General features: G+C 35.4%; 1 long non-coding RNA gene across 1 annotated transcript; it reads left to right on the top strand.

The window, feature by feature from the left end:
- Nucleotides 1-9,015: 9,015 nt before the first annotated feature.
- LOC129144602 (uncharacterized) lies at nucleotides 9,016-11,524 on the top strand. Its single transcript, XR_008549050.1, has 2 exons — nucleotides 9,016-9,589; nucleotides 9,692-11,524. It is a non-coding gene; the product is annotated as an uncharacterized LOC129144602 (long non-coding RNA).
- Nucleotides 11,525-24,260: the final 12,736 nt, after the last annotated feature.

The raw sequence follows: 24,260 nt of genomic DNA, 5'->3' as shown, positions 1-24,260 counted from the left end.
TCATATCCAGATCTACAATCAGCTAAGAATTGACTTTTGTATATGATGTGAGAAGGGGGGAGTCAAGTGTTTTTCTGTCATGCCAGTGTCCAATTGATGCAACACCAATAATTAAAGACTCTATACTTCCTTGCAGTACCACTTTCATCATAAACCAAATTTCCTTGTATATGTGATGTTTCTGAGCTATGTATTCAATTTCAGTGATAACACAACTATCCCAAGATAAGATTGCCTCTTCTAACCAATAAATAGTTGGGTTTAAAAAAAAAATCCAACTCTCCAGTAAACTGCAGAGGGATTATTCAATTTCTTCTACAATTTTAATAAATATATTTTAAAGATAACATTAAGTTATACAAAAAGTTTTATAAAACATAACAAAATGAATAGACAAATTGAGAAACCACAAACTATTAAGAAATAGATTATTAGCTTCTTAAATGGCACCTCAAAAGTATTTTTAAGTACTTAAAAATATGTAATTTTATTAAGATTACTACTGCTTTCGTTTTTAAATTTACAATTTTACCTTTTGTTTTCTAACTGATTTTTTTCACTTGTCTTTTTTCTTGTCTGCTTTTTGATAGATTAAACACTTTTTTAATTCCAAGTTTGCTTTCCATTAGTTTTCTAGTTTTATACTTCTATGATTTTTTAGTAGGCTCTCCAGAGATTACAACATGCGTGGGTTATATGTTGTGGTCACTGTGGTTAGTGCTTTTTTCAGGTTTCTAGACATTCACCTTTTCTTGATTATGTGTTTGCCTATTTATTTTCCCTTCCCATTACTCTTCATTCCTTCCCATATCTCTGAACTTCTGTTACCTTTTTCCTTCACCTTGAAACCTGCCATTTAATGTGGGACTGATGCTCAGGAATACTCTGTTTTCATTTTTGAAAATGTCTTCATTTTCCTCTCATTTGGATGGCAATCTTTACTTTTAGGTTGGCAATCATTTTCTTTCCACATTTAGAGATATCATTTTGTTACCATTGACTTCATTTGTGTTTTTCTGTGAAAAATTAACTATCAATCTTGTTGTATCTTTGCAGGTAATATGATTTTATTATTACCAGAATTGGCTGCTTTATAGATTTATTCTTTGCCTTTTATTTTCAGCAGATTCACAGTAACGTGCTTGGATGTGATATTTTTAAGATTCACCCTAGTTAGGGCTTTGTTATCTGTGATCTGATGTCTTTAGTTTGAAACATCACCCAAACAATTCTTTGCTGCCATCTTTTCAAATGTTGCTTCTCCTACAGAACTGTCTCCTCTCTTCTTCAAATTTAGGTATCTTATGTGTGTCATACGCTCCTTCATTATTTTTTCATCTTTTTGTCTCTCTGCTTCGATCTGGAAATGTTCTTCTGATTTATGCTTTGTTGACTACTTCCCTTCTCAGCTTTGTCTAATCTTATTTTAATTTTTGTGTTTTTCAATTCTACAGTCTCCTTCTGGATTCTTACAGTTTCTAGTTTTCTGTGAAATAGTCCATCTTACCTTTTAAACCTATGCATATCTACGTTACAGTTTTTTTTAAAGTATCCCTCTGCTATACTACAAAATACATCTCATTACTTGCTTAAAATTCTTCAATGGCTTCCTATTACACTTTAAGAAGAATGCCAGCATCTTTCTCTTGGCCTATGTGGCCATGTATGGTCTGACTCCTGCTACTTTTTCAACTGCATCCACTATGACTCTCCCAATCCCTACTCTTTAGGCTGCATTTGACTCCTATGCTATGCTATGCTTTTCCTTAAATCAGAGTCTTTCTCTTCTGCTGGGTTTTTACATCTTTTATATATCATCTTAGTAGTAACACTTCTCTGATGACTCTCAATATGTGCCTTTCCCTCCTTCCCAGTCCCATTCCTCCCCCATGATGGGAGCGACTATGTTTTCTTCCCACTGTGTACCAGGTACAGTGCTAGCACAGTACTTGGCACACTATAGGCATCAAATATTTGCAAACAAAATGACTTAGTGAATGGAAACTGCATTCCTTCTTTTCATCATTTCTCACAGTAGTAAAAATATTTAAAACTTCTAATTATCTACTTTATCTCTTTCATCTTTTCAGTTCTCAGAGCACATAGGGTATATTAAATGTTTGCTTAATAAATTTGAAAAGTTGAATTGTGAAATTCTCATGAGTATATAGTTAAGAGTGTGTGTATATATATATGTGTGTGTATATATGTATATTATTTGTAATAGAATCTATATCATGATATGACCATACCTATTGATATAATGCCTGTATTACTCTGTTCTCACATTGGTATAAGGAAATTTCTGAGACTGGGTAATTTAAAAAGAAAGGAGGTTTAATTGACTCACAGTTCCGCATGGCTGGGGAAGCCTCAGGAAACTTACAATCCTGGTGGAAGGCACCTATTCACAGGGCAACAGAAGAAAGAATGAGTGCCAGCAGAGGAGATGCCAGATGCTTATAAAACCATCAAATCTCATGAGAACTCACTCACTATCAGGAGAACAGCATGAGGGAAATTGCCTCCATGATTCAATTACCTTCCACTGGGTCCCTCATATGACCCTGGGGATTGTGGGGATTATAATTCAAGATGAGATTTGGGTGGGGACATAGCAAAGCATATCAATGCTTATTACTAATATGTTTAAACACCTACATTATTTTAATAAACTAATGAATTTGAAATTTTCACAGATTTTCATCATTTTTTTTTCTACAATTTCAAATATCTGGAGTTACAGAAACAAAAGCATAGTTTGATCATGATTTGAACATACAAGCAGAGAGGATATATCTGCTTTGTAGAAATTATTTAAAATTCTGCTTTTGGACCAGTTTACTTTTAAAATATATCAGTTATTTTTTTAAAGCATATGCAAATTAGTTTACTAGTTAATAATTTGGATTTATTGTTTGAGCAGGAGTCAAATTACCAGGCCCCTACATCGGCTCTCCCAAAGGTTTCTGTGAACTTATAGAAAAAAGTGAAAAAGAATAGAACCAAAAACGAAGGCTGGACAGGCAAGTTCATGTTAAAATCCAGAAGTGACTTCTATTAATAAAGAATACTGATATAGTTTGGCTGTTTTCCTACCCAAAATCTCCTCTTGAATTGTAATCCCCTTAATCCTGATAATCCTCTGAATCCCCACGTGTCAAGGAAGAGACCAGGGGGAGGTAATTGAATAATGGGGGGAATTTCCCCTGTGCTGTTCTTGTGATAGTGAGTTCTCAGGAGATCTTAGGGTTTTATAAGTGCATGGTAGTAGTTCCTTCTACATTCATTCTCCTTCCTGCCACCTTGTGAAGAAGGTGCCTTGCGTCCCTTTTGCCTTCTGCCATGATTGTAATTTTCCTGAGGCCATACTGAACTGTGAGTCAATTAAACCTCTTTCCTTTACAAATTGCCCAGTCTCGAGCAGTTATTTATGGCAGTGTGAAAATGGACTAATACAAATACCAAAGCACCTCAGGTCAGACTTATAACAGAGGATTCCACTTACATGAGTAATGTACAATAGTCAAACTCAGAGAAACAGAGAATAAATTAGTGGTTGCCAGGAGTTGGGGATAGGGAAATGGGGAGTTGGTGTTCAGTGAATATGAAGTTTCAGTTATGCCAGATGAACAGGTTTGAGAGACCTGCTGTACATCATAGTGTTTATAGTTAATAATACAGCATTGTGCACTTCAAAATTTGTTAAGTATAGATCTCATGTTAAGTGTTCTCACCAAAATAACAACAACAACAACAACAAACTAAACAAGCAAGCCAAACCAACCACAACAAAACAAAGGGACATGAGAACTTTGGAACATGTTAGATCTATTTCCTTGATTGTGGTGATGGCATTATGGGTGTTTGCACACATAAAAACTCATCAAATTATATACTTTAAATTGGTACAGTTCTTTGTATATCAGCTATATTTCAATAAAGATGCTTAAAAACAATATCAAAGAGTTCATTGAGAGGCATAAATTTAACTTACACATTCTCTGAGACATAGCAGTCTGTTACCCAAGAAGTAGATAGAAGGAAATTTTAGCTATTCTTTTTTCTCTGGATTCTATCTCACAATAGATATATTTGGGTAGGTTTATTTTAAACAGTGATGATTGACCAGCCTGTTTAAAACTGCATGAGTACTTCTTCCAGGAGAACCCAGTTTATTCTTCCCCCACTGTTACTTACCTTTCTATGTTCTAATATTATATTTTCCAATAAATAGTAGAGGAATTTGCTAAAAATGGCATATTGCACCTTTGAATAAGTTGTGTCCTTATGAGGGAAGAGACAAAAACCTGGTAACAGTAAGGAATTATGGGAATATTAGATTTTTACCTACTGCACTGACTGAAAGTGCCTGAGAACCTTGTCATGAGAACAGGAGAAGATTCTATCTGGTCAATCAGAGTATAACAGTGAGTGCCACTAGGCATTGGGAAATTTGGGTAAAGATAACATCACCAAATGTTCTCGATTCCATGCCAGGGGTGGAGGTGTAAGATAATGATGCTAATAGCAACCAAATGGAGATTAAGCAGAAATAAAACTATTCCCAACATTTGCTTTGTTAGAAAACTTGGAGAGCTGGGTATGGCTGCAAAGGCTTAGATGAATATGAGGTTTCTTCAGGTAAGACAAAGTATCACAGATACAAAAATGCAATCTCAAAATTAAAAGCTGCTTTGGAAATAAGATATAATACTGACATTAGAGAAAACAAATCAAGTAATATGGAGTATAAACGTGGAGAGCTCAGAGATGGATAAAATAAGATAATGAGTTAAAATGGTAATAAACAATATTCTCCATGGAAAGACAATACAATGGAAATTTAATATTAAATTAAATATTTATGTTCCTAAGGAAGAAACCAAAACACTTAAATGGAATACATTTAAACATGTGAAATATAAATGGAGGAAACATCCTGAAGATGAAACAGAGCAAATTATACCCATCAAAAAGTTCACCACGGTCTAAGCAAAATTAATGATAAAAGAAACTAATGCCAATCCTGGAAAACTTTCTTGAATTGCAAAATAACAGAACATAAACTATAAGCTTGCAGCAGAAGACAAACTAAGAGTCTTTAATAAACAAAAATTAAACTGGCTTAACACTTCTCTGTATTCCTAAATGTTAGTAAATGATGGTCAACTGTATAGCATTTTGAGGAGAAAACAGCCTAACCCCTGAATTATATGTCTAGCCATGTTGCTGTTCATGTAAGACAGAAATAGAAATATACTCTTATAAATGCAAGGACTTAGAAATTGTAGAAACCTTGTATTATTTCTGAAAATAGAATTATTTGAAAAATTTACCAGCCATTCATGAAACATATCAAAATTAAGAACTGATGAATGAGAAGCAAGGTATAAAATTGTTAGCAACATTCATGAAGACCATTTAAACAGTGAGGCAATTGTGCAAATGTTTTTAAAAACTGTTTTGGAAAAGAAACCTCAAGATGTAAAATTATTACTTTATAAGAATAACTGCAATCTGAAATTCAGTATTTAAAACAAAGCCCAATGTTAAAAATGGTCGAAGGGCAGATATTTCTTAAAAAGGGAACACTAATATCCTATTACATAGGGAGATGTCAGAATATATAGTTTTATTCTTGATTTGAGTAATTAAAATTTTTCATACAAAAGTGTTTGAAACACAATGAAATATTTCAAACATTCGGAAAAACACAGAGAATAATAAAACACCTATGTACTGTTAAAGAAAAAATTATTCAATGATACTTGGTAAAGCATGGTAAGAAAGAGTTGATTCTGGACCACTGCGATCGGTATAGGGACCACCAGAATAGGATTTTGCAGTGTGGGAGAGAGATTTGTCCCAGCTCCAAATAAAGCATGAGCAAGTGGGAACTTATAGTCAAGGAGCAGGAGGGGGGTCAGTGGTTGGAAAATTACTAAAAGGAGACATCATGGGTAAGGGAGATTCTGGGTAAGCCAACTTTGCTGAAGACAGGCCAGGGTAATCAGACATCACCTGGGGGATGGTGGAGGATGAGAAACCCAATCAAATACTGATGGTGATTGGATACTAAGAGTGGGGGTTTCATGCTAAACTGACTTAGTATGGCTCTTTGCTAAAATTTGCATTCTACAAGGAAGTGCACAGATGGGCCTAGGAGAAGGGTCAGGATCCTGACTAAAGTTTGTTCAAGCAGAGAATCTTTGTCAATACCTACCATCCAGATTGAACAGATTTTTGTCATATTTGCTTCAAATCTCTTCCTCTTCCCCTTATTTTATTTTTTTAAGAAAGAAAACATTATAGACTGAGCTAATGACACTTTGTACCCCTCTCCCATTTCATTCTCTCACTTTCCTTTGTAATTTCTGCCACAATCCTGAAAAGTATCATGCCTGTTTGGTTTCTAAGGTTACCAAATATGTTTTCATCTTTCACAATAGTAGAAAACTGGTTTATGTGTTTTAAAATTCTACAGAATATATCATGATTTACATATCATCTTAAAACAATATTGAGTGGAAAATGCAAATTACATAATTATGGAAATCCTACAGCAGCTAAAATGAAAGAACTCGATTTATATGTGCTAACATGAATGAATTTTAAAACATTTTATGTGGTATAAATGCTGCTTTTGTAATAATGTAGTATTGATATATGTATAAATCAAATGTAATAACCTTTGCAGTGATGTGGTTTTATGCCCTATAAATAAACCACAATTTATGTATCAATTTTTTGATTAAAAGATATTTAGATTGTTTCCAGTTATTTCTTGTTATAATTAATGATAGAATGCACGTTTGTACTTATCTCTGTGTACTCGCCTGAAAGATTCTTTAGGGTATATGCTTAGAAGAAGAAATGCTAGATTGCCGATTAGGTACTTTTTCAATTTTATTGATATTTTCAAATTATGCTCAAAGTAATACCATTTTACATGTGAGAAATCCTCTTTACTCATACCTTCACAATACTTTGTATTGTCAGACTTTTAGAAATATGCACTCACCATGAGTGAATTTGAATATCTTTCCACATATTTAATTGACATTGATGTTTACTCTGTAATTCACATATACAAAAATGAGAACTACATATATGCATAAATATCTACATATATACACATACAGATATACATATATATATTCCATTTTAAATTGGGATGTTTGTGTGTTTTTCATGTAGAATGCAGGAGTTTTCATATGACCTGGATACTCCAAATTTATCTGTTATATATTTTGAAAATATCTTTATGCTGTCTGTGTCTTCTCTTTTCACCGTCATCATTGGGTCTGTTTTATTTATTTTTGTCAGTAATTTTCTTTATACTTTGTGCTTTTTTCTCTTTTTTGATTTATTTGTCTCTACTCCAAAGTAATAGATATTTTTCTACATTTTTTCTAAAGATTTTAAGTTTGTGTTTTACATATTTAGATCTTTAGGGAGACCATATGTCCCATTCTGCCTAACAGGGTTCCAAATGTTTTAGAATTTTCCCAGATTTTTTATTACATAATGAAGTATTATGATTAATAGTTTCATTAGAATAACTCATTATTTCTTCAGCAGGCCCCCTCTTTAAATTTTCACCTTCTGTCAGTGCTTTGTCTAGTATCTTCTAGTATAATATACAGAGCTCAACTTTAAGCCATGATAAATCTGAAAGATGGCCAATCATAATTCTTCTTTCTTTTCTTAGTCCTTTCTACGTGCAGTGTTACCAGTTCTCCTTTTTTAAGGATATCCTAGCAATGAAGTGCTCTCTGACATAAGGAACCAGGGAAAACTAACTCCTTGTAGTGTTTTGTGTGGGAAAACTAACTCCTTGTAGTGTTTTGTGTTATAAAAGTGTTATACTCTGTTGCTAGTTGTGTTATAGCCTGTGAGATGCATGATTTGTATCTTTGCTAATCATCACCAAATAGATAAGTATTTAACCCTTTGAATATCTACTGTGTAAATCTGACTAGATGTCCTATAAACATATTCAACTTTAACAAATTTGTCTTTTATAAATTTGTCTTGTAAAGTTTGCTAATATTTTATTCAAAATCATTTTGGAAATTTTTAATCCATGTATTCTACAAAAAGAGTACTAAACTAGTTCAGGATTTGTGAATTTTGGCAAACTGAAACTTTTAAAAACAGTGCTTGCAAACAAGCTTGTCTTTATAAAATCTACAGAGGAACAGTATAAATGACACCTCAAATGGTATACAAGATTTAATTTTGAAATATCATTTTCTTATTTTATGGGAAGAATGTTTTGATGGCTCTTCTAATTTAATTAAATATATTTATACTCTCTGGGAATGGAGTAAAATTGATAAGACATAATTCTGCAACATCTCAGTTTGCTAAAAATTTAAAGTATTCTTAAGTTAAAGCAACTAATTTCATTGTTTTACATAAAATATTTGGCAAACAAACAGCCTCCAAAGGGAGGTAAAAACCACCCCCAAAATTCTGTGGTTAAAATATTATGGTACAAAAAAAAGGAAGAAAGCAAAAGAGAGATAATTGAGTGAATTTAGTTCATTCTGACCTTGCCAGAAAGTATTTTTAATACGAATACTATTGTGTATAGAGAACTATCCCCAGAATACAACTTTGAAATATGTTGCAGACAATTTTAAGAAAGGGGAATTAAAAATTAAAAACACTAGAATTACACTTTAAAAGAATAATAGCACCTATGATACAGCTTTAGACACCTATAAGGTAAAAAAGTTAACATATGTAAATATCAAAATATAATCATTCTGTTTCTCTTTTGTGTTACAGTTAAGATAATTTATATAAAGACTTTTCTGCTTAATACATGAATATATGCTATTTTTATTTTTGGAGTGAATTTTACTTTTGAAAATATTTTTGTATAAAACTAAATTATCAATCACCAATGTACTAAAATAATTTAAAACAAGTATTTACAAATAATTATATCAAACTTAAATAGTTTTAATTATTTTTAGTACTCTCACTAAAAACATTCCTGGTTTAAGCAATATATTATGTGATTATCCTAATTATGTTCATCTCAAATTTATTTTTGGGTGAAGTAGGAGTCTAAATTATTTTTTCCAATTATCTAAACAAAAATTTTTAAGTAAAGTATCTGTTTCTTACTGATTTTTATATAGTGATGGTTAATATTGAGTGTCAACTTGATTGGATTGGACAATGCAAAGTATGGTTCCTGGGTGTGTCTGTGAGGAGATTAACATTTGAATCAGTAGACAGGAGAGGCAGACCCACCCTCAATCTGGGTGGGCACCATCTAATCAGCTGCCAGCATAAAAGCAGGCATGGAAAGAGCAGACTGGTTGAGTCGTCTGGCCTCCATCTTTCTCCTATGCTGGATGCTTCCTGCCCTCGAACATCGGACTCCCAAGTTTTTCGGTTTTTGGACTCTTGTACATACACCAGTGGTTTGTCAAGGGCTCTTAGGCCTTTGGCCACAGACTGAAAGCTGCACTTTCAGCTTACTACTTTCCAGGTTTTAGGACTCAGACTGGCTTCCTGGTTCCTCAGTTTGCAGATGGCCTATTTTGGGACTTCACCTTGTGATCCTGTAAGTCAATACTCCTTAATAAACTCTTTTTTATATATACATCTATCCTATTAGTCCTGTCCCTTTAGAGAACCCTGACTAATACAGATTTTTTTTTACCAGAAGTGGGGAGCTGCTGTAAAGATGTGGATAACAGGCAGAGGCTGGAACTGTTTGGAGGGTTCAGAAGAAGATAGAAAAATGTGGGACACTTTGGAACTTCCTAGAGACTTGGAGTGCTCAGAAGACAGAAAGATGTGAGAAAATTTGGAAGTTCCTAGAGACTTGTTGAATGGCTTTGGCCAAAATGCTGATAGTGATATGGGCAATAAAGTCCAGGCTGAGGTGGTCTCAGATGGAGATGAGGAACTTGCTGGGAACTGGAGTAAAGGTCAGTCTTGCTATGCAGAGACTGGCAGCATTTTGCCCCTGCCCTAGATATCTATGGAACTTTGAACTTGAGAGAGATGATTAATGGTGTCTGGCAGAAGAAATTGCTAAGTGGCAAAGCATTCAAAGGGAAGCAGCACATAAAAATTTGGAAAATACACAGCCTAATGATGTGATAGAAAAGAAAAATAAATTTTGAAGAGAAATTCAAGCTGGCTGCAGAAATGTGCATAAGCAAAGAGGAGCCAAATGTTAATCCCTAAGACAATGGGAAATATGTCTCCAGGGCATGCCAGAGGTCTTCATGCCAGCCCCTCCCATCACAGGCCTGGATGTCTAGGAGGAAAAAATAGTTTCATGGGCTAGGCCCAGGGCCTTGCTGCTTTGTGCAGTCTCAGGACTTGGTGTTCTGTGTCCCAGCCATGGCTAAAAGGGGCCAATGTAGAGCTCAGGTCATTGCTTCAGAGGGTGCAAGCCCCAAGCCTTGGTGGATTTCACAGGATGTTGTGCCTTCCAGTGCACAAAAACCAGGAATTTAGGTTTAAGAACCTGTGCCTAGATTTCAGAAGTTGTATGGGAATGCCTGGATGTCCAGGCCAAAGTCTGTTACAAGGGCAGAGCCCTAATAGAGAACCTCTGCTAGGGCAGTGCAGAATGGAAATGTGAGGTTGGAGCCCCCACAGTGTGCCCACTGGGGCACTGCCTACTGGAGTTGTAAGAAGAGGGTCACTGTCCTCCAGACTTCAGAATGGTTCAGATCCACCAATAGCTTGCACTGTGCTCATGGAAAAGCTGCAGACACTTAATGCCAGCCATGAAAGTATCAGGAGTGGGGCTGTACCCTACAAAGCCACAGGGATGGAGCTGCCCAAGGCCATGGTAGCCCACCTCTTGCATCAGCATGACCTGGATGTGAGACATGGAGTCAAAGGAAATAATTTCAGAGCTTTACAATTTGACTGCTCCATTGTATTTTGGACTTACAAGGGGCCTGTAGCCCCTTTGTTTTGGCTAATTTCTCCTATTTGGAATGGGTGTATTTACCCAATGCCTGTACAACCATTATATCTAGGAAGTAACTAACTTACTTTTCATCTTACAGGCTCATAGGTGGAAGGGACTTACCTTTTCTCAGATGAGACTTTGGACTGTGGACTTTTGAGTTAATGGTGAAATGAATTAAGACTTTTGGGGACTTTTGGGAAGGCATGATTCATTTTGAAATGTGAGAACATGAGATTTGGGAGGGGCTTGGGCAGAATGATATGGTTTGGCTGTGTCCCACCTAAATCTCACCTTGAATTGTAATAATCCCCATGTATCAAGAGCTGGGCCAAGTGGAGATAAATGAATCATGGGGGCGGTTTCCCCAATACTGTTCTTGTGGTAGTGAATGAGTCTCAGAAGATCTGATGGTTTTATAAATGGGAGTTCCCCTGCACAAGCTGTCTTGCCTGCCACCATGTAAGATGTGCCTTTGTGTCTCCTTTGTTTTCCACCATGATTGTGAGGCCTCCACAGCCATGTGGAACTGTGAGTATATTAAATCTCCTTCCTTATAAATTACCCAGTCTCAGGTGTGTCTTTATTAGCAGTGTGAGTACAGGCTAATATATATATACTCTTTTTGGAACGGGGTCTCTCTTTCTCATCCAGGCTGGAGTGCAGTGCTGTGATCTTGGCTCATTGCAACCTCCATCTCACTGGCCCAGGTGATCCTCCCACCTCAGCCTTTGGAGTAACAGGGACTACAGGTCCATGCCACCACACCTGGCTATTTTATTTTGTATTTTTAGGAGAGATGGGGTTTTGTCATCAGACAGGGTTTTGACCAGGCTGGTCTCACACTCCAGGGCTCAAGCAATCTGCCTGCCTTGGCCTCCTGAAGTGCTGGGATTACAAGCATTGAGCCACTGTGCCAGGCCCCATATTTTTAATGTACTATGTTTCCATAAAATGTGAGTTTTCTTCTCAGTTCTATACTCTGTTCTTTTGTACCATTTTTGCATTATCTTAATTACTACAGCTTTGTAATAAATATTTATATGTGGTAGATTTATATCCCAACTTTTTTCTTCAAAATTATCTTTTGATAATTTTGAACTTTATAACTTTATAAATATTATGACAGTCATTGTTCTAAAATTGGTTTTTCCAATTATTGAAAATTTAGAAATGCTGCCATTAATATACAAGAATGCTACTTATTTTTCCATAACTTTGTGTCGAGCTATATTTCTGAAGTCTTTAAATAGTTCAAATAGTTTAACTGAGATTATAATTGTGTCATCCAGAAATTGTCTACCATATTTACCTGTTTTATATATTCTTTATGTTTTATTGGACTGATTGGGACTACTAAAAAAATATTGAAATGATAAAGAGGTAGTGGATATCCCTATTCCTGATCATAATGCTTGTCCATTAACTGTGAAATTTTGTAAAGTTTAGGGAGATACCCTTTTTGAGACTAAAGCTAAAAATATATAATTAATTAGTTTTATATTTTATCAAGTGCTTTTGCTGTGGGTAGTAAGATAATTATATTTTTCTCCAAATCTGTTTCCCTCCTATTCTATCCTATCTATTAATATGGTAAATTACATTTTAAATTTTCTATTGTTAAATCATTTCTTCATGCTAAGATAAACACTATATGGTTATGCTGCATTAAAAATATGTCATATGTATGGTACAAATATTTCATCTTAACTTTTGTATATATATTAATAAGAGAGGTTGGTCTAGATATTTCTTTTCTTGTACTATCTTGGTGTGTGAAAGTTATACTAAGCTCGGAACAAGGATTTGATACACATTTCTTATTTTTATATGTTACACGAGAAATTGCATATATTTGAAGTTACCTGTTTTTGAAGCCTGGGTAAAATCTCAACTTTGAAACTTCCTGGATCTTCTACAGTTTTATGAGTGACAGTGATTGCTGATTTGATATAATAGTACATATCTGATCAGGCTTTATTAAATCTTCTTGAGTCAGTTAATCCCTATATTTTTCCTAGGAAATCTATTAATTTCCTGAAATTTAATTTGAAATATAAAATTTTTTATTTATTGACATCACTGTATTCAATCTATTCTATTTTTTAAAAAAAATATGTATATGCAGTTGTTTTCTCTTCTTCTTAGTATTATTTATTTCTTCCCCTTGATTTTAATAGGCTTTTTATGATTTATACATTTTATTAGTCAATATACACAATCAGCTTTTGACTTTGTTCATCTTTTTTATTTATAAATGCATTAATTAGAAGTGTTTTAGTTTCCAAAATTTATGGAGAATTTTTCTTGATTATTTTTTTCTTATTGATATTAATGCCATATGGCATGCACTGTAAAAGTCTGGGCTGTGAGAGCAGAAACTTTTTTTTAATGGATTTATTCAACTCTGTCCTTTTTTGTGTCTAACGCTTATCAAATTGATCAGCGCAAATTACCCAGCATGGCCTTACCAGGCCAGACTACACAGATCCTATTTGAGAACTATGGCAGTCATGCTAAAGAGTGGAGTGGTATACATATGTCTTTGCACTCAAGTAAAGGATTTTTTAAAAGATGAATTTTTCTGTTATATAATATCCTTAATTTTATACTTTAGCCATCTTGAACTTCAGTCTGACTCAATGACCTTTCTATGATGATCTCTTCATTATAACAGGACATCTGTACTTACAGGATATCTGTACTCCATGTAAGACCATGGAACATAAAAATTTGAGGTTCTTACCAACACTTAGGATCACTTTTTTTGTTTTCAGATTTGAGTGAAAGCAACAAAGGGTCCCCAGCTGCACAGGTATTCCTCCAAACCATTCTTGTCTTTCTCTCCTTTTCCTCCTTCCTTCTCACATGAATGTTTGAATGTATTCACATATTAATTCATTGTTTTGCATGGGACAGGCACTATGCTAGAAGCAGGGAACCCAGCAGGAAACCACAAATATGAATTCTGCCCTCAAGGATTGTCAGTCTAGATAAGAAGGCAAACAATACCCCCCCGCAAAAAATGTACAATAATTATACATGAACTAGCATTGTGATAAGTACTATAAAGCTGGCAAATAAAAAAGAGGTGGTGGTTCTTCTATGGGGAGGAGGCAAAAGAGACTAAAAAAAAACTTGAGGTCTCAGGCTTTTTCCATCTTGGTATGGTTAGGCTCTGTGTCCCCACCCAAATCTCATCTTGAATTATACTCCCATAATTCTACTGGGAGGGACCCAGTAGAAGATAATTTGAATAGTGGGGGCGGTTTCACTCATATTGTTCTCATGGTAGTGAATAAGTCTCACAAGATCTGATGGTTTTATCAGGGGTTTCCACTTTTACATTTTCCTCATTTTCTCTTGCCACCACCATGTAAGAAGTGCATTTTGCCTCCCTCCATGATTCTGAGGCCTCCTCAGCCATGTGGCACTGTAAGTCCAGTTAAACCTCTTTTTCTTCACAGTCTTGGGTATATCTTTATTAGCAGTGTGAAAATGGACTAATACAGTAAATTGGTACCAGTAGAGTGGGGCGCTGCTGAAAAGATACCAAAAAATGTTAAATCAATTTTGGAACTGGATAACAGGCAGAGGTTGGAACAGTTTGGAGGGCTCAGAAGAAGACAAGAAAATGTGGGAAAGTTTGGAACTTCCTAGAGACTTATTGAATGGCTTTGACAAAAATGCTGATAGTGATATGAACAATAAGGTCCAGGCTGAGGTGGTCTCAGATGGAGATGAGGAACTTGTTGGGAACTGGAGCAAAGGTGACTCTTGTTATGTTTTAGCAAAGAGAATGGCAACATTTTGCCCCTGCTCTAAAGATCTGTGGAACTTTGAAGTTGAGAGAGATTATTTAGAGTATCTGGTGGAAGAAATTTCTAAGCAGCAAAGCATTCAAGGAGTGATTTGGGTGCTTTTAAAGCATTCAGTTTTGAAAGGGAAACAGCATAAAAGTTTGGAAATTTTTCATGCTGATGATGCGATAGAAAAGAAAAAAACACTTTCTGAGGAGAATTCTAGGAGGCTGCATATATTTGAGGTGCCGAATGTCCCTCCCCAAGGCATGTCAGAGGTCTTCACAGCAGCCCCTCCTATCCCAGGCCTGGAGGTTTCAGTGGAGAAAATGTTTTTTGTGGGCTAGTCCGAGGGTCTCCGTGCTGTGTGCAGCCTAGGGACTTGGTGCCCTGTGTCCCAGCTGCTCCAGCCATGGCTGAAAGGGGCCAATGCAGAGCTTAGGCCATGGCTTCAAAGGGTGCAAGCCCCAACCTTGGCAGCTTCCATGTAGTGTTGAGCCTGTGATTGTACAGAAGTCAAGAATTGAAATTTGGGGACCTCTGCCTAGATTTCAGAACATATATGGAAACGCCTGGATATCCAGGCAGAAGTCTGCTGCAGGAGCTCATGGAGAACCTCTGCTAGGGCAATGTGGAAGGGAAATGTGGGGTCGGAGCCCCAACACAGAGTCCCTACTGTGGCACCACCTCGTGGAGCTATGACAAGAGGGCCACTGTTCTCCAGACCCCAGAAGGGTAGATCCACCAACAGCTTGCACCTTGCATATGGAAAACCACAGACACTCAATGCCAGCCCGTGAAAGCAGCTGAGAGGAATGCTGTATCCAGAAAAGCCACAGGGGCAGAGCTTCCCTAGACCATAAGAACCTACCTCTTACATCGGCATGACCCAGATGCGAGACATGGCGTCAAAGGAGATAATTTTGGAGCTTTAAGACTTGACTGCCCTGCTGGATTTTGGACTTGCATGGGGCTGGTAGCTACTTTGTTTTGGCCAATTTCTCCCATTTGGAATGACTGTATTTACCCAATATCTGTACCACCATTGCGTCTAGGATGTTACTAACTTGCTTTTGATTTTACAGGCTCATACGCGGAAGGAACTTGCCTTGTCTCAGATAAGTCTGTGGACTTTTGAGTTAATGCTGAAATGAGTTAAGACTTTGGGGGACTGTTAGGAAGACACGATTGGTTTTGAAATGTGAGGACATGATATTTGGAGGGGCCAGGGGCAGAATCGTATGATTTGGCTCTGTGTCTCCACCCAGATCTCATCTTGAATTGTACTCCCATAATTGCCAGGGACCCAATGGGAGATAACTTGAATCATACTGGCTGTTTCCCCCATACTGTTCTCGTGGTAGTGAATAAGTTTCACAAGATCTGATCATTTTATCAGGGGTTTCCACTTCCAGATCTTCTCATTTTCTCTTGCTGCCACCATGTAAGAAGTGCCTTTTGCCTCCTGCTATGATTCTGAGGCCTCCCCAGCCATGTGGAATTGTAAGTCCAATTAAACCTCTTTTTCTTCCCAGTCTCAGTTATGTCTTTATCAGCAGTGTGAAAATGTACTAATACACATCTCCTGACATAAGAGAAGAAAAGAATCTGTGTTAGTACTTAGTCACTTTTTTTACCCTCTGGAAGCACAGGGGTTATAAATGTATATCCTGGAGTCTGACTGTTGAATTGATATTCAGGTTCCACTATTACCTGCTGAGGACATTTGAGTATGTTATTTAACCTGTGTATGTGTGTTTCTCCCTATGTAAACTGCAGATAATAACATCCAATTCATAGGATTTTTGTTCAAAGTACATGCAATATTCTATGCAAGTTAATAAGCATATTGGTTCCTAGCACTCAGTAAATGCTGGCTTCTATCTAGTAGATATAATTCCACTCTTTATCTACTCTATTACTTTTGATACTCACACAGAAGCTCCAGAATTTCTTGTGTGTAAATCAGTTCTCTCCTACTCTGCTCCCTTTGCTCACCTCTCTGTGCAAAAGCCCCTAACAGGACAGTTTGTACCCATTGTACTCATAAGGGCGAGGTCAAGAGAAATACATTCCTCTACTTCAGGAATTCTGAAGTGTAACCACATGGCTTTTATCTTGTGTGCATGAGTTTTTACTAAAAAGGAAGGTTTATTTTTATTTATGTATAAGTTTTTACTATTTTTAAATACTGATTAAATCAGTGGGTATCAGCTTTCTCTGCATACTAAAATCACTTAAAACTCTTTAAAAATATCAGAAATACTAGCCTCACAGGACAGCAATAAACTCCGAAGCTCTAAAACAAGTGACCTGTGTTGGTTTAATATACATCCAGGAGTAAAACTTAGTGCATTACATACAGCTTTTATGAACATGTCAGAGAGGGGCAAATACATCAACCATGACAGTAAACATAAAAGTTCTTAGTGAGACATTAAGAAAACCTTCTCTAAAAGGTTTTTTCAAAAGGATATTGAATACAAAAAAATTCAAATAGGACTACTTAGAAAAGAAAAACAAAACAAACAAAAACCGACAATATGACAGAAAAGCATAAACATTTTAATAATTCACAACTTTATTTTGAATAAAAAGGAGATGGGGGTGGTAACTTTAAATTTCAAATAAATTAGAATTTACATGATAAATATATATTTTTCTGCCAATTAAAAATAAAATAATAAATAATTCAAGTAAATTAAAATTTGTAACAAAAAATCATTAAATGGGGCTGAAATGTAATTTTATATCAGGAAGAGTTATAATCCTCAATGACAATATAAAAATCATGAATTTCTGTGAACTGAATAATAGCATTGAAATCATAAAGCAAAAGTTCCATGAAATACAAAGAATAATTTATAGAAAGATGATCACTCTGGGGGATTTTAAAACACCTCTTTTATTCTTGACAGATCCAGAAGATTGAAAAGAAACAATGGAGGAGAATCTGAGTAATACAGTTACTAAAGTGGAATTAATAAATAAATATTAGTCATATACATGTGCCAAAAGTATTTTTGGAAGGAAATGTAAATTATGCATTAAACTGAATATGATAATCTGGACATAAAGCATGACAGATTTACAAAGAGAAAATAAGAACTAGAGTGGGAAGAAGGGAGAAGAAGAAGTGGGCTAAGGCTCCCTTTACACAGGCAGTGGTTATTAGATGTAATTTAATTCTTTTCAATGGGTATTATTTTATTTATTTTTCCTCTTTATATTACAAAAATTAAATATCATATAAAAATTATAAATTGCAGATAATTTTGTAAACAATTGAAATGATTAAAAACCCTACCACGTAATCAAAGTACACATATTGCATTTTAAATATAACAAAAACATATCACAAAACTCTTTTGTTGAATTCCCTTCCAAAGACCACTAAAGAAACCTATTGAACATACATACAAAATTGGGTTTATTAAACGTGCTGAGCAAGGGACATCATTTTGTCAGAATTTAAGTAAGTCCCAAGAGGAAAGGGTGCATATAGGATTTCAGGAACTCTAGTTATGATTATTTTATAGCAGAAGTTAATGATCATGGTCTGACAGGGAATGGTCAGATTTATAAACTAGGTTACTTGCTGGAATAGTTAGTGGTCTTTAGAACATATAGATCTGTGTTTACTGTTATTGTTACTTAGCTTGAAACATAAGTCCTGAAACGGTGTTAAAACATTTTATTTGAGCTTAGATCATTTGTGTTCCAGGTAATAGTCTGATACTGTTTATTTGTTTGCAAGTTATCATTGTTTTAAATTTTCAAGCTGCGATCTCCATATCAAGTAACATGTATCTACACAAAAAATTCTAATGGCAGGATAATGTCCCATATGTTTGAATTAACAATAATTTATTTAACCAAACCACTATTGTTGAACATAGTTTTCATTCTGCTTAGATTAGACATTGCTTATCCTTGTACACACATCTGTGAGCCCCTCCTGAATTATTTTCTTAAGATGAATTCCTCAAATTGGCACACCTAGGTTGAAGAAAAGAAATTTTAAAAAAAGTATTTCTGATGAAAATGATCAAAGTATCCTCCAGAGACTGTGTACCAGCTGAATATGGGGTTTTTAGTTTCCGTCAAGCAAGTCAAAGCTAATTCATTCATTTATTAATTCAACAAATATGTATTTAATACCCATTAGATGTCAGTGACTAATGTCAGCGACTAATACCAGTGTACAAGGTTTACACAGTCCTGGTCTTCATGAATCATGATGGCAGAGAAGTTGGAATGTGCCCCTGGTGTGGCAGCTCCATCTCTCTAGGTAAGGTATGGAGAGTCTGGCTAGAGCTACCTATTGAGGCAGAGGGAGGAGAGAGAGCAGAATGAGGTGCAGCTGGCACTTCTACTACTTTATAGGATAAAGAGCTAGATATTAACTTTGGTGAACACCAAAGAAGGCCAAGAGCTATCTCGAGGACTGCCTGAATAACTGAGAGGACTCTAGCAAAAAAAACACTGGAGGCAAACTACTGGGGATAGGAGCCAAGCTGAGATGAGAGTGGGAGTTGTATGAAGTCAGTAGAAGTGTGACTCACTCACATGTTTCCGGGGATGATGTTGTATATTGTAAAAGCCTGCAAAGGGAATCTCAGAAGAACCCACAAAAGCACCCCAGGAGAGAAGGTTGACATGTGGATGCCTAACATAAAACTACCAGCAGTCCAGTTACACCAGTCAAATAAATCTATGTCTTTTCTCTTCCAATCCTTCTATACGGCTGAAAGAGAAACCAGTGGTTTAGTCCTGCAGTCATATCATGACCAAGTTTACATGAAATTCTTTATTAGAATTTCTTCAACACCATATCTCTGGGAAAGGGGGTGGGCAGGGCTCCATACACTGTAGGTGTTGTATGGTGATGTCCTCAGAGGAGACCTCAGAGTAGAGATCACAGTAGTCCAAGGTTTTGATATCTGCCAGAAGTGGCCTGCAATGCTTTGAAAATCCGTAAATATGGAAGCATAGAAGATGCTGAAATGGATTAAGAAAAGAAGTTTGTACTTGGATCCAAACACTAGTACTAGGATTAATTTTACATAGGTTTTGACTTTGTTCACAAGAGCCACTTCATTATTATCGCTTGGACTCCATGAGTTAGGCAAGGATGGGAGATGGCTAGTTCAGGGTCTCTGGAAGGCTGATGTTATGGATGAAAGGCAGAGTCTGGTCCTGTCACCTCACCTCCAGATGCTTTAGCTTGTCTTAGGTGGGTCAGGACTAAGTCCAGGTTAGATATGGTTAGGTTATTTCCTAACTTTGTGGAGAGACCGTGAGGATCATTTAAAGAGATTGCATGTTAGTTGTTCAGGTTTCTGGGGGTATCTGATAGTACTAATAGAAGGCTGATGCTGGCCTAGGCTAAGAAAATGTATCTTTTACTTTTTAATCAAACAGCTGATTGACTTTGATATATTTATTTGCTATTTTGATTTTCGGGGCAGTAAAAGAAAGAGCGAAAAGATGTTTATGGCTTTCAATGAATGAGAGAAATGAACTTAAGTGTTTTCCTTCCTACTTTTAAATTAAAATGTAAAGTTATTTACCTAAATGTGGATAAGTATTTTTTTACTGTGAAATTTTTTTGCATAAAATATTTTATTCTGCAAAGGTGATTATGGAAACCTGAGATTAAATTTAGAATTTTATTATTTGCACCAGTGCAGCTCACCCTGACGCACTTATTCTTTTCATATAAGCGGGGTCTGGAATTATGTTTAAGTGCAATTTGTACATCCTGAAAAACATAATGACTAAGCAAAAACATGCATGAACAAGCAAACAACAAAAAAGAAACAAAATTTCAATACTACTGAAATAAATTCCTTTAAAGGCTGTGATATATAATTTTTCCAATCACCACCTCTGCCAATAAAATATTTTAGTCATGATAGTCACATTGCCTGTATTTCTTCAAACATAAATTGTTTTAAAGTCTCTGAACTCTTGTCCTTCCTTTAACTTTCACACTGTATACATTTTTTCATTGGGACATCATGTTATTTATTTCAAGAGAGCAATATTTTTAACTTTTTTATGAGGCACACTGAAAAGATGTGTGATTAATGATTCATGATCCAAAATTCTAACACCTTCCCACTGCATTGTGTAAAATCTTAAAAAATGCAAATATAATATGTGCCAGTTGGTTGAGGAGCACCCCTCTAATATATTCATTCCAATCTTTCTCCACTGCCCTTGGTAATGCCCACATTTATTGTTGCATGTTGCTTTGGGATTGTAGCATTATTCACAATAGCCAAGATGTGAAAGCAACACTTCCACATATTGGCTATAAGGGAATCAGCCTAAGTGTTGACTGATCCTAATGGATGCATGGACAAAAAAACTGTGATATAGAATACTATTCAGCCATAAAAAAGAAGAAAATCCTTTCTTTTGAGGCAACATGGATGAGCCTGGAGAACGTTATATTAAGTGAAATAAACCACATGCCAAAAGACAAATACTACATGATCTTAATTAGATGTGCAATCTAAACATTGAACTCATAGAAGCAGAGAGCAAAATGGTAGTTACTAGCAGCTGGAGAAGGAAGAAGTTTGGGGAGATGTTGCCCAAAGGTTACAAAATTTCAGTTAGATAGGAGAAATAAATTCAATAGATCTATTATACAATATCATGACTACAGTTAATAACAATGTATGGTATTCTTGAAAATCATAAGAGAATACATTCTGTATTCTCACCACAAAAAATGTGAGTTAATGCATATATTAATTAGCTCATTTTAGCCATTTCATAATGTATACATATTTTACAGCGTGTTGTACATGATAAATATATGCAATTTTTATTTGTTAATTTAAAAAATTCCCTCTCTTCAAAAAGAAAGTGGTCATGGATACTTACTAATAATAGGAAAATACAGAGAATTTTGAAAAGATTATAATGTAGCTGCTAGGTATCTTTTATCCCATATGTTTCATCCCATATTCCTATTTATCTATAAATTTTATTGTAGATAGCAAACTTCTCAAAACTTCACTAAGCTATATATATGCACATGAAAAATTAAAGACATTACATTGATCCTTAAGTTATTTATCATTTTATTTGGAAAACAGATGAATACACAAGAAGAATGGTGTACAATGCCAGATATTACATCCCTATATCAATATTTAGGTTAAAAATTGTGCATTATAGAGGTAGGCATTGGAAATAAACAATGAGGGAAAGGGAAATTAAAGGAGGCTCATTAGGAAAGTGAGGCTTAAAATTTACTTTGAGGAATAGATAGATTTTATGCAATCAAAATGACAATGGGTTATCAAGAAGGGACAAAACAAGTGCAAGATTTGCTTGTTGACAAGTGATATGGTTTGGCTGTGTCCCCACCCAAACCTGATCTTGAATTGTAATCCCCATAATCCCCGTGTGTCTAGGGAGAGATCTGGTGGGAGGTGACTGGATCAAGGAGACAGTTTCTCCCATGCTATTCTCATGATGGTGAGTTAAGTTCTCATGAGATCTGATAGTTTTATAAGGGGATCTTCCCTCTTCACTCCTTACTCTTCTCTCTCCTGCCACCATGTGAAGAAGGTCCTTGCTCACCCTTTGCCTTTTGCCATGATTGTAAGTTTCCTGAGGCCTCTCCAGACATGTGGAACTGTGAGTCAATTCAACCTCTTTCCTTTATAAATTACCCAGTCTCAGGTATTTCTTCATAGCAGTGTGAGAACAGACTAATACAATAAGTGAAGAAACCAGTCTGATTACATTAGTGGATGACAGTTTTAGGCACAGTGTAAAATAAGACAAAAGAAGTAGAATGAGTTAATATTTTGCTGGCTCTAAAGATAAGGACTCTATATTTTTTCCATCATTGAATTCAATAAATATTAATATTATGTTCTTATGTGTAGACCAATGTGTTAGGTAAAAGGAAATATTTGAGAAGTGATGTGGGGAAAATGATAAGTAGTTTGTTTGGCAGAATCAAAATGGTGTTTAGAACAGTTATTCTAGTATTACTCTCCAGAAAATAGGTGTTTATTAAGAAATAGTGGCAAAGAGTAGATTTGCAGAAGGAACAAAAACATTTCACGGTCCCAAATAATGCACTTTAATCAGGATGATTTATCAATTTTAGTCCATTTGCAGGTTTTCTAACAATTTACTCTCAGCTCTGAATCATCAATGCTGCTCTTAGTTGCTGATTTGTATCGCATGAAGTATGCTCACAAATATACATTAGTTTTCTCCTGGGGTAGGCTCTCTGGCCAACTATTTATCCTTGATTGCTCAGCTGCAGTAACTTCTCATTTTCTAATTTACATTTTCTCAAAAAATAGAGGAGCATTGTCTTTGTATCACTGAGGTAATTGTAAGTTTCTATTATGTTCAGGCATGTTTCTTTTATAATATTACAAAACTTTTCAAAACCAAAATGTAATGTAAACAAACATATTCTCCACAGTTGGGAGGGTGAAGATGAGAGGAGAGTGGAAGAGGCTAGGGAATATATTTATTCAGCTAAAGCAGAAATGCTCGTGATGCTCAAAAGATAAAGTAACTGTTCAATTCTTCCTCAGTTATACTTGTTAAGGTCTTTTCCTATAAATAAAACTAGGAATGGAACTTTAAATTACAGGAGAAAATGAGCTATGCAATTGCCTATGATTTAAATGCAACTATAGTAGTTGAAAATATCATTTTAGAAAGAATTTGCTCTGACATTCTTCAGCAATGCAAATATGCCCTATATCAGATATCAACATTTCTTGATATTAAAATCACTGACTGGGCTATTGTGGGTTTATTATGAGAGATAATTTTAAATTACAGCATAATAGCTCTTTAGATATGACCTCAGAGGTTAGGAGGTGATGGGTTAATTTCTTGTAGGAAAGAGCTTCTTCCCATTTTCATCAACCTGGAGGGATGGGTGAGAGTAATTCTACAAGTCTGAAGTTCCTGGGCTTTGCAAGGAGCACAGGTGAAAATCTAACTGGTGAAAAATGAAGGCTAATGATGTCTCAGCTACAAAATAGTGGCTGCATGTATTCTTTTGCATAAAGTGATAATTTGGGAACAGCTCAATGGAGTTGATAATAAATAACACATTTCTTTTAGAGTCTGTAAAATCCTCTGGCTATGCTAATTTGAATTATAATTTCTGATTCGACTGGGAGATGTTCTTGTAAGGTAAGAAACAAATAAATTGAAATGTATATACTTCCTTTAATAAGACTCTGCAGCCTTTGGTAATTTAGTAATCTCTGCGTGATTAAATTACGTAAATCAGTATCACTTGTATAGGGTAAATTATAGATTACTCACTACACTGGCTACTGCAATATTGAAATAATCTTTGTGGCACTCTTCAGGGCATTCTATAGTCAATAAACAAAACATGAAACATTTTCATTTAATGTTTGGACAAAAATACCATGTGATGTGGCATTATTATACATTTTTAAGAATCTGGGTAAGTGAATTTTATTAAA

Source organism: Pan troglodytes, chromosome 6, assembly GCF_028858775.2.
Source record: "Pan troglodytes isolate AG18354 chromosome 6, NHGRI_mPanTro3-v2.0_pri, whole genome shotgun sequence".
In the NCBI taxonomy this organism is placed as follows: Eukaryota; Metazoa; Chordata; class Mammalia; order Primates; family Hominidae; genus Pan; species Pan troglodytes.
This window is presented reverse-complemented; position numbering and strand designations above follow the sequence as displayed.